We start from the raw sequence: 12459 nt of genomic DNA on the forward strand, positions 1-12459 counted from the left end.
AAGAACATTGTTACAGGAGAAAACTTCAACTTTACCAGCCTCTAAAATTACCTGTCTTGGAGAAAAAATAAAAAGGTATAAAAATAAGATGATTTCTGATTAGATATCTATTAATGTATAACAATTAGTAATATTCAGCTATACACATTCCAAGTCAAATATATGCTAACTTTACTGTTTTGCTCTTTGATATGGATTTGAGGTTTCCTACCACAGTTATTCAAGATTTCTCTCTCAAAGTTCATGTAGCAACAGAAAATTACAAGAAGACACAGTAAGGGTGGGTCTGTTTTTCATCTCTCCCTGGATCATTCAGATTTGGTCTAACCATGGACTTTCTATTAACTTCAAAATGAAACCAATGCTTAGAATAACTCAATATAATACAAAGAGCAAAGTAGGAAATCAGCACATCAATTTTGTTCTGCTCAGCACATATTTTGATATGACACATATGGAAGAAAGTGAAAAGAACATGATTTTTTTGTAATCTAACTGTCCTGACTTCTAATCCTCTGATATGTTACCTTGGACAAGCAGCAAACTCTGAGTCTGTTTGTTTACCAGTAAATTAAAAATACAACTCATAGGATGCAGTGAGATCAAGTGACAAAGTAGATGAGAAGCTCCTGGCTCAGTCCCTTGGGTATCATAAGCACTCAATAAATGGTGACTTGACACAGAAAATCTTTCCAGACCAATCTTCCAAAGTTGAACAAAAAATTGGATCAATTCCGCATACTTTATTTTAGGAAGTATTTCCATGAAATGATGAAAAAATATTTTTAAAATATCTTGAAAACTTACTTCTCGAGATTTGCCTTGAAACGGAAGCAGAATTCAGTGCTTCAAATACATACATATTGAGCCTCCTCCATATGTATGTGCGCAGAATACTTTGGAAATGTAAAAGTCATACACTTCTAATAGCATGTTAACTTATTTTTTCACTTGGACAAGTAAAAACATATATTTCTATAAAATGGGCTGAAGTGTCAGCACCACAGCTCTGTAGGCAATGCTCTATACCCCAAAATAGACTCATAAAATGTTTCCACTACCAGGTCCCAAAGGGGATGCCAAGTAATTGGCTAGATTGGCTCACGTTCTCCTCTCCTCCCAATTCTCCACTCCCCATGCCTTCTCTTCAAAGGAAAGACAAAGAAAAAAGGGGGGATCCATCCGTTGATTTCTTTCTTAATCTTTATTCAATTTTAAAATTGAGAACAAAAACTTGCATATTTTATTATCTTCATAAATATAAACTGATTTTAAAAGATGAGTATACCAATAGACAGCTCTAAAAGGAACTTTTATTTTAGTATCCTAAAAGGGATAAAAAATGTTTGGGGCATGGGAAGGTTAGTTTCAAAGGAGAATGAACAGGGAAAGGGTGTTTTCATATTCTGTTTATTTAACTGATCTTCAAGGATGAATTGATATCGAGGCAAGCAAGCATTTTAGGCAAAGGACACAGTCTGAATAAATACCTGGAGACAGATAGCAGCATGTCCAGGGAATGGAGAGTAGACAATCCAGGGACTGAATTACTGGACAGAGCTGAGAGAGCCCCGTGAGAGAGACAGGGAATTAGTGGGAAATAGGATTGAAAAGTAGCATTGGATAAAGTACCTTGAGACCTGTCCAGCCTATAGATTTTAGGTTATGTGTGTGGTCTCTAGGTGGAAAACTGCTATGTGATGGTTTTCAAAAATATTAATAGGAAGATGTTAGCATTTTCAGATAATGTTATTACCAATAATTACTGGCTAATTTCAAAATAAAAATAGATATTATTAGGCAAAACATTAATTTGACTCAAATCCGAAATAACAGTATAGTTGCCTATCCCAAAGTCCCTGATTAATGGGTACACTGAGGTTTTTTTAATTCGTGTTAAGTGGGAGAAAATTGAATGACTTACAGAGGCGTTGGCCTTTCAGTCCTTTGAGACTTGATTTCACATATGCTGATGCTTCTTAAATCTGAGTGAAGCTGCTTCCAAGGAGCTTCACTGGCAGAATTCTTTATAAATGCTTTCCTCACAAGGATATTGCTACAGACGGTGACATCCTGAACAAGCTGTTCTACCCCAGGGAATGAGCTCCATGAGGGCTTCAGGAGCACTATGCTGAGTCCTCTAAGTCCAGCAATGGCTGGAAAAAGCTAGAATTTCTAATATTATTTACTTGGAGTATATTAGAATCAAAGAATTGGAAGACCTCTGTCCTAGTCTGCTTGGGCTGCTCTAACAGACTACCATAAACTGGGCAGCTTAAATAACAAATATTTATTTCTCACAGCTCTGGAGACTTGAATTCTGAGATCAGGTTCTTGGTGAGGGCCCTCTTCCTGGTTTACAAATTCCATTTTCTAGCCGTAACCTCACATGGCAAGGAGAGAGACCTCGTGTCTGTTCATCCCTTTATAAGAGCATTAATCTCATCGTGAGGGCTCCACTCTCATGACCAAATATAACCCTATTTATGCCCCAAAGGCCCCACCTCCAAATAGATCATATTGGGGGTTAAGGTTTTGACATAATGAATTTTGGGAGGACACAAACGTTCAGTCCATAGCAGCCTCCTAGAGACCATATAGTTTAATTGATAAGAATTGTATTTCTAATAAATAACTTCAATAGAGTCATTTTTTCAATACTTGGCTTACAGTGAGAATATTTTAACAAGGGGAGCTGAGACCTTAACAGGTAACTCTGTTTTAGGTTATACAAATTGATGTTTAATCACAGAGCTGGGAGTAGGACCCCAGTCTTCTGAGTCACAAAAATCTTGGAAAATTTATTAGAGGTAATGCCTGTGTCTACAGTCTAACTGAATAGTAGCTTTGGGCAAGCACACTTACCTTGCATTAGCACACACACCTCAGGACATAGCATCTTCATGGAGATTTGTTTCCCATATGTGATACTTTCTCCATCTCTTTCTAACTCTTAAATAACCATAATTATATATTTCATTTTTAAAAAATTTAAATAGTTGAATTTTCTGTTTTTTAAAATCGCTTTTCACTTCTTAGCACCATTAATTTATTTTTACTATGTCCGTAATTTTTATTAAATGCTTCCCTATTCTGAATTTTAAAAATCATAATATAGTAAACATTTAGTACCTATAGTATGGCCAGGCACTGTCCCTAAATCTTTTAGATACATTAACTCCTTTTATATTTCCTCCCATCCTTTGAGATAGGTACTACTCCTAGCCCCATGCTACAGAAGATGAAACTGAATCTTAGAATGGTTACCTTTCTCAGCATCACAAAGCCAGCAGGTGGTAGAGCTGGACCCAAATCCTATGAATGTGTCTTGTTTGTACTTTTCAGCATTTTTGGTGTTATAGATAAATAGATATGCCTACATATGCATTGTCCTAGAAGTTGTATGTAACCAGTTAGCCAAATGCCATCAATAGGTAATCAAAAATATTATCTAGATAAGAAAAATATAGGCAGACCAGAATGATACCATGGTTATTTGACAGAAAACACCTGCTTTCTAAGTGTAGTCTTTAATTTAAGCTCATAATTAAGGCAAAATATGCTACAAAGTTATTTTTTCCTTAGAGAAAATTAATCCTAATTTGGAAATTAGTACAGTAATTTTTTTTGTGAAGGAACTTCAGAGATGTGATGCTACTGTAAGCATTAAGAGCATCATTTGGAAGTTTTGGTTTAGAAGAGACTTAAACAAGACAGATTTCTCTAACATCTCCTGTCCAGCAGTGTGCAACTTTGACAATCAGCCCACTTTAGTCAGAGAGAACTGTCATTGTTTTTTAAAAATTTGCTTTTTACATAAAAAGCTGTTTTCCAACCGAACGTGATCCACTTAGTTCCACACTGGGGCTAAACTGAAAAAATTTAATCGCTCTTTTGTATGTCTTAGCTAAAAAATCACTAATTCCTTTAGCCATTCTTTCCATGACACGGTTTCCAGATCCTCTCTGACTCACCCCCTGTACATTAGAAAAGCTCAAAATTGTTAATTTCTCTCAGTAAAAAGTTTCCAGAGCAATTCTCAGTTCTCTAGATTTCTGCATAATACAGTGTGTAATGAGGACCTGATCTTTCTTGATGTGTGACTGCTTCACTTTTGCTAATGCAATATAAGCTAAGTTTGTTGCAGCTACCTTAGCAACTAAGTCATGCTGTGGACTCAAAATATCTACAGATCTTTATTCTATGGACTCTTATAATAAAGCTTTGTTTCCCTTCTCCTATATTTCTTTTTTTAACCTTAACTTGCAGCTTTATGTTGGTCTTCACAGGTTTAATTCCATCATTCATTCTACCTTCTCCAAAAATATTTGCCTCCCAATTTCTTGTATTCTAAGGCTTTAACTAGCCCTCCTAGGAATGCATACTTCATAAAATTTTGTAAGTGCAAACTATGTTTTAGTTTTTGGTGAAAATATTGAATCGAATTAAGGTCCACTTTGAATAGATAGTACTTGAAGGAATTTTTTTTTAATGATTTACAGGATTCCTCAGTGTTCACTTCTAGAGCCAAAAAGTTGCAAGGGATACTTTAGAGAAGCTCTTATATCCATCCTATACAGTTTGCCTCAACTGTGATCCAGCAGTTAAAGATGCCCAAAGAAGCTCATATAGTTCAAGTTAAATATTGCCCATAGATCTATTTTATTTCCTGAAAAATAAAAATTACATTAATAAAGTCTCTTTATTTATTTTGCCAAGATTTATATTTCTTTTTAAACTCTAAGACAATATTCAAAGTTGTATTAACATTAAAAAGAATGCAAGATTAAAGAGCATTCTTACTAAAAACAGAAATCAGTTACTTAGATTTTGTTTAATTCAATTCAATTATTGAGCAATTCTTAATGCAGCAAAAGAATGACTGCAATTCCCTCTCCGCAAAAGTAGGACATGTGAATCAAATACAGGGTAAGAGAAATAATTTCATTAATGTTAATCAGAAATGAACTTTATTGGAAATATGTGGCTTCCCTATAAGTAACTGTATTAAAGAGATTTCCCCCCAAACAAGTTCCTTTAAAATTAAAGTTCTCCTTAAGAACTGAGCTTACTACATATATATATATATATACATATATATATACATATATACATGCAACACATATATATGTATTGCACAAGTGGTTGAAATCTCACAAAGAATAAAATATAAATGAATTGTTTAAAGCCAACTTTTTTCTTTCTTTCTCTTGGGGAACTTGAGAAAATACTCGCTGAAGGATTTGGTAGAATGGCAGTAAATATTTTAACTGCTTGTTATATTTGAACTTTATTAATAAATTGTGTGTTCATGACATTTTGTTATCTCCGAGAGCAAACTGTGAACGTAGGAAAGTGTTTGACTGATCTGACTTTATAACAAAGGTCCATGGGGCATCTGCCTCTGGGAGCTGAGAAATGACGTAATCCGCTAAGGACCGGAGGATTCCTTTCCTGTAGACGACCTCCAATGCGTCGGGCACCACCCTGCTAAAGGTAGTGCGTCGGTTTTGTTTAACAAAAAGGACATTTTTTTAAAAATGCAGTGAAGGTTGAGAATTTTTTACTGCAAAACAAGGTCTTAAGAAGAGACCGAATCATTGCCTTGCATTTACATATGTATCCGCTAGGAACCTCTTGCAATCAGGGTGAAACCTGGCTCTCCCCAACGGGAGAGGTGCTCATTCCCGGTGGAAGGCAGGTACAAGAGTGAGGTGTGCGCTACTTCACACACTCACGCCCACACGTTACTGTTAAAGAGTCACACGTCTTCTGCTTTATCCCCTAAATCTGCAGCAATTTGTGATATGGAATAATTCTGGTTGCCAACTTGTGAAACAAAAAGCGCCCTGTCCTTACCAGGGGACTGTTTGATGATCTATTTGCCAATATCAATATTTGGATGGAAAGCTTAAAATATGTTGTTTTCCCAAGAGTTAGACATTAAAGGAGGGAGAGCACCACTGATGAAATATTAGCAGCAAATCGGTTAACCACTAACTTCTTTCTGTAGTCGTCGAGGCTCTTTTAAGTTTTCAGGAGAAAGGAAACTTCATTCTCTTTGCTCAGAACAGAGACTCCTCCACATCTGCTCTCTTAACCACAGCGTCTTCCCCGGCCGGTAGGTGACTTCGCCTACAGCCTTGAGGTCAAATCAGGCGGCGTCTGGAGACGCAGCCGTCAGCCCAGAGGCCCGCCAGGGCGGTCCCCTGCGGCTCCCCCGGGCCGGTAGCCGGGAGGGTGGTCCTACCCCAGAGGTGCGCACCAGGTGGCGAACCACCGGTGCAAGGGGGCGCTCCGACCGGCCTCGGAAGTTCGCTCGGCTCGTAGCCTTTCTCAGGTTCCCGACTGGAGAGCGCCGGCGTGAGGTCGACCGCGGCCGCGGTGGGACACGCGCGCAGACTCTGGAATGCGGGTTCGCGCGGCCGAGGCGCCGCTCGCAGCCCCGGTCCAGCCTGCGCCCCAACGAGGGGCATCCCAGGGGCTCGGCTCTCCTTCTGCGAGCCACAGAGACTTTTTATTCCGCATCTCTACTTACGGGACTTTGCAGGTTAAAGTTTACTTTATCAAAATCCACAGCGGAAATCCATGTTGTTGGGGACAGGAAGGACAGGTTGGAAAGGAGAAGTTGAGTGAATATTAATCTTGACCTTTCTCTAAAGTTCTTTAATGATTTTTCGAATGAAGGAGTTGGCGCCCTCCCCATCCCCCCACCCTTCTCCCCTCCCCGACTAATCCTTGATGTAATGACCGTGTTTGTGTTTTTCTTTCTGTTGAATTCACAGAACACCGCGGCAAAGAGGTTAAACTAGATTACGAATGGTTTTCAGCTGCTTACGATGAGGTGCGTTCTAAGCGCACCTCCTCGGCACCCAAACCCTGTTTTCTTGTCCAGAGGTAAAGGTATTCGTGGGCGAGGGAGGGGCACAGTAGGTGGGGGTCTAACAGGAGGAGAATCTGCTCCTCTCGGTTTGGATCTGCCTTGATTATGTCTATTGGCCCTACCCTGATCGGGTTTGTTTAATGACCATGGACTTTATACTTACATTGTATATAATTCCAGTCCAAAGGAGAAACATCCGTCCTGTCGTTTTTGCTTCCATCTGTATTGAGATGTTAAGTCTTTCCCTGAGACGCGAAACCTCAACTCGTAAAAGTGTTTGCACAGCATCTTTTTGAAAGTAAGTTCTGTCTTTAAGAGATAGCTAATAAATCAGCAGGAAAAATGTATCGAAAACATATTGGATAGAAGCTTAAACAATTCATATCTCAAATAAAACGGTGGAAGACATGTTATAGGTAAGCGATTAACAATATGCTAGTGAAATCTGGGTTTATGAATTGAATACAGTTTAGCTCAATTATGCACTATACGAAAGTATATGTGTCATAAAAGAGATCTAACTTTAACTGTCTTTTTATTTTATTATATCTAGAACTTCCTGGAGCAATGACGACAGCCATAAAGAGAAATAAAGGTAATTATATTATTGCAGTTGAATTATGATTTTTTAATATTTGTAATAAAATACATTTCTCTACTAAATGTAAACAGTGGCATGTTAGATAAGTCACAGTATTTGCAAGTGGGGAAAATAGTCATTTTAGACTTTCACATTTAAATTAGATCCTTCAGGAGAGCAGAAATTAAATCCATTTCTCTCTTTAAGAAAAGGGCAACTCTGTAAGAGACTATTACTGAAACAAGTTGAAATTCAAAAACAAGCGTAGGTCTTCGAAAAAGCATGTGAATTTCTAAAATACCAGTATACGTACTATGATTGAAATCACAGGTAAATTTAATCCATTATATTTGAGAGCTTTGTTAACAGCACACTTGAAAGACTGACAGGACTGATTAAAATTCAGGCCATTGTTTTTTAAATTAAAATACGGAAGCTTCAAAAATATGACAAAGTTATATATTAGTCTATAGGTGTGTTTTCTGGAGTAGATGATGGAACAGATATTTTGAAGGAAAGCTGAAAGGTTTCTTTGTGTTTGTGTATATATATGTACATATATATTTTTTATTTTGATGAAAACCTCTTGAGCTGCTTCGATGCAGACTATATTTCTGTATCTGTTATGTCTGTAGAGCTGTGGGAAGGGTGAAGATGAAGCCAGGGAAGGAAAGCAGCAGCGGAGCACACACAAAACATGAGGCCACCTGGCTTCTTGCCATCCTACATGACATTCAATTATTTTAGTACTTTTTCATGAGAGTTTTCTCTCCACCCAGCTTCCCCTCCCCTCTCCAGACTCCTGCTTTTCTACATTTGTCATAGTTCATCTAATTCAGCACGCATTTTTCCTAGCTTTACTTACTAGTATGCCTCAAACTCTTGCCAAAAAAAGAAAGGGCTGAGATGAAAATTCTTGCAATCCTATCTTGACATTCCCACTATTACTATATAAGTGTGACATTTCTTTCAAGAAGTTGAGAAAGGAACCAGAGTGGTGTACACATTGTTTCAACTGTTGCTTTGATGTATGTACTCAAAATATTTTTCATTTCCCAAAATATAGTCTCATGGGGGAGGGAGGCATCAAAAGCAACTTTCAGACCATGAGAATTTTTTTTAATGTAAAATAAGTCAAACTGACAGCCAATCCCTTATCTGAACTTGACTTACCTGAAATTACCTTTGTATGTGGGAGGGGGGGAGGAGGAGTCAGTCATTTCAGTGGGCTTTTAAACTAGTTTTAATTTAATTACTTTAATTCTAGGCTCTAAAGGGAACTAAATAAAGAAAACTTTAAACACATCCCAAATCACTGTGTTTGGCGAGCTGGCACCTAACAACAACAGCAGGAACAACCACAAACTGGTTGCAGGAATGTTAAATGTAACTTCAAATCAGAACATCAGAGTCACTTCACAAAACAGCCTTTCCGCTGTGTTAGCATCCCTGGTGCCAGAGAAATGAGAAAACAGTGTTGCAAAGAGGCTGAGACTTGAACCTGCAATAGGTCATGTTAACCCTCATCCTTTTGCTTCCTGGACTCTGCACATTCCTTCCTGACTCTGCCTCAATCCCATCAAGGAGATGTGAAGAAGCATCAGTAGCTGCACCCTGGGATCTGAAAGTGCCAGCATCCTAGAATGTCCTAAATTTTGTTAGGATTTAAAAGAAATTGATGGCTCCCCATCTCTGTCCCTCTCCTACCCCCACTCTCACCCCACTCCCACCACTTCCTGCAAGTGCGTTTTGCCAGGTAGATTTCTTCACTAACATGAAAGATGGGGAGCTGAATCCTGGATTTAGAACCCAGGTTCCAGGTATGGAAAGTGATGAACAATTCTCTCGAAGGAGAAATAGAAAGGTGGAGGAAAGAAGGGAATGGTAGCCTGGGGGTGATGGACTGAGTGTGCTGAGATAAAATCCCAATTAGAACCTGGTTTAATAAACTGGGTCTCTCTGGCCAGCCATGGTTCCTCCAGGCACTGCACCCTGGGGCCCTAGCCATGCTGACCCTTTGGAACTGGGGAGGCTGGGATGAGGAATGTGGATTAGAAGCAGGTTTTTAAAGCCTGCTGAAGAGGAAAGAGCCACGTAGGCTCTGGATAGAGTAGCTGAAAGTATTTATCAAAGTGCTGTGGTCAATTTCCAAGAAGGTTATCCTCAAAGCACCAGGCAGAAAATGCCCAGGTAAATCTCAGAGAGGGCAAGACACCCTCCAATCCAATCAGCCTTCAGTTTCTTCTCCCTTCTTGTGCCTTCCAGAAATCATTTAATTATTGTAGTTTTAATTAGTATTATTTTAAATTTATTATTTAAGGCTCCAATGGTTAGAGCTGTGACATTACCATAAACTCCATCTCAACCTCTCAGAATCCATTTAATGCAGCTCTTGGCAACCAGAGACCCAGCTTCTTGCCAAAAACTGCAGATTAAGCATTCGTTATGGGAGTTTGCCATTAGCTGTTCCCTATGTTTTGGGCACATGTGGTTACATGTCCCCAAACATACAGGACTCTGTGTAATAGATTTGCATTTCCAAGAGGCTCCAGGGATATTAAGTGGGGTTGGTGACACCTTGCACCCATCCCTCAACCACTACCATCAGAAGTGGGGTTGAGGTGTGGGGTGGAAACGGGTTTACTAGGCAGCTGTGGACCCTGGCTCTTCTGTAGCTTCCTCTGCGAGCTGGACCTTTATTGGTTTACAAGTACTCTAGAGCTTGCATCATATGTCTTTCATTTAAGAGACACCGAATGTTTTTCAGGGAATTCAGGGCTCTTAAGACGCATATTTATAAACAAGCTGACAGAGCTCTACGAGGTAACTAAGTTCATAGCTAGGAGTTGTTTGTATATTTCCTCAAGTCAGCAAGGCGTTGTTCTTGCTGCTGTGAATTTTTGAAAAACCTATTAAACGACCATTTCTCTTATCCTCCCCGTGTCTATTAGAGAAAGGCAGGCTGTCAGAACATCTGAAGGTAAGGTACAGAAGGGGTTAGGAGAGAATCAAAAATTATCAACCCGGATAAGAGTGAGTGGATAACTCGACTTCCGACATTCCTGTAGGGATCGCCCAGGAACAGCTAGAAAGTGCTCAGGAAGCGCATAGCTTGCTCCTTCGCCTTAAGCATGGATAGGATGTACTAGAGCAACCTCTCGCCAGCTTTTCCTTGGCCTTCCTCCCGCGTACTCCACCCCCGCAGCACCCCACACCCCCCATCCGAGGATGCCAAGCTTGGAGTTCGCGAGCCTTGGTGCAGTCTGGAATTCTCCCTGAGCCCAGTCCCTGAAAGCTTTCCACCCCTTTCGAGAGTTAACAGTTAGTGTTTGGTGCCGGCTGCACGGCTCCGGAGATAGTAATAATACAGCTAAAGTTGTATCATTCAGGAATGGTGTCAACTCGCGAGAACCTGAGTGCGCGCTCAAGGCCGTGCAGAGCGCGGCGCCACGTGAATCGAGCTTGGGCCCCTGCTCGGGAGAAGCGTCTTGGGAGAATGGAGGCTGCTGCTCCGGGGCGCCTTCTCGGGTCCCACCCGGCCGGATCTGGGTTTAGGACCGGCCCCGCTTCTTGGGCAGTGCTGAAGCGCCGCTCTGAGGTGCGCAGCGCTCCACAATTCTTCCCCGGCTGCGGCCCATGCTGGCCTCGAAGAGGGTCTCCCAGTGAGTCCTAGGACAGCCACCACCCCGAAGAAAGTGGAAATTCCCGAGCCCATCCGGAGGCTCGCCAGAATTGGGCTTGGCCTCGCCACCCCTGCGTCGGGGCTGCCCCGCGTGCCCAAGGCCGCGGGGTGACTGCCCGGCTGTCCTGGGGAGACGCGACGGGCGCTGCAAGGGCCTGTGCGAAAAAGGCCGTCGGGTAGAGGCCTCCCTTGGAGGGCGCAACCCGTAGTCCCCAACTTGTGGGAGTTTTCACCCTATTTGCCAGTTTAAGAGGCCTGTTGCTAATGGCGGCCTTTCCTTGCCCAAGGCGCTGAACGCTTTTCCCTCCGACGCGGCGGGCTCCTCCGAAACCAAAGGCAGTCCCGAAGCCTCACAGAGGAGCTTTCATCTCCGCAGTGCTGCCTGCCCTCAGGGAGCGGCCAGCTCCCCAGCCTCCCACCATCCCCTCGGGCTGGGACCGGGGTCCTGGCCCAGCTCCGCGCGCGCCCGTCGCTCCCCGAACGCGCTTTTCAAACTCGACCGCGACCATTTAAGAGTAAAATAATAATCTTTTGAAAACCACCCTGAAGGCCTTCCTCGTACTTAAACCCCTTTGTGTAACGAACCTCTCTGGCCTATACTAGGGGCCCTTAGGAGGTACTTTTCCTATCGGGGTTTCTTAAAATAATCTGGATCTAATGATAAAATCGTGGACCAAGGGGAGGGGTGGAAGAAGGGTGGGGAAATCAGGTTGGTATCGGTATAATGTTTTCAGTGCCTCTTGCTCGGCTTTCCTCTCCCATTGCCACCACATCCACACGCCACCGCATTCCAGAAAGAAAAGGCCACGAGTTCGTGAGCGCCGAGAGCCCCCGGACGCCGAGCTCCTCGGGATTGGAAGGAGAAGCGGCCCCTCTACCACGGCCATCCCAGTTAATAGCTGCCAACGTACCCGGCTTCTTGGGCTTCGGATCAATGTGGATCTTCCACATAAACGATTTACGGATGAAGTAAAAGCCCTTTAGAGCAGTACTTCCTTTCAAGTTCGTAAGACGCCTCTAAATCTTTCTGGTAGTGAGTGGCCGGCGTGGGGGTGGGGTGGGGACCGGGTGCCGGGCGGGCGGCCCGGGAGGGCGCAGAGAGCGGGGAGTGGAGGGTTAACTGCTTTGCGATCTCACCGAGCTCTTCCGAAATGCCAGTCCACTGTCGCGACGGCAATGTTTCTGGGTGTCGTGGCCTCATCCCTGATGGCATTTGTCTGAAATGGAGCTGTCTGTCTAACCTAGGCCTGGACGCGCCCTTCCCGGGTAAGTGGGGGAAGATGGGGGTGGGGTGGGGGCGGAGGGGAGTCCGGG

The sequence above is a fragment of the Delphinus delphis genome, chromosome 11 (genome assembly GCF_949987515.2).
Source record: "Delphinus delphis chromosome 11, mDelDel1.2, whole genome shotgun sequence".
In the NCBI taxonomy this organism is placed as follows: domain Eukaryota; kingdom Metazoa; phylum Chordata; class Mammalia; order Artiodactyla; family Delphinidae; genus Delphinus; species Delphinus delphis.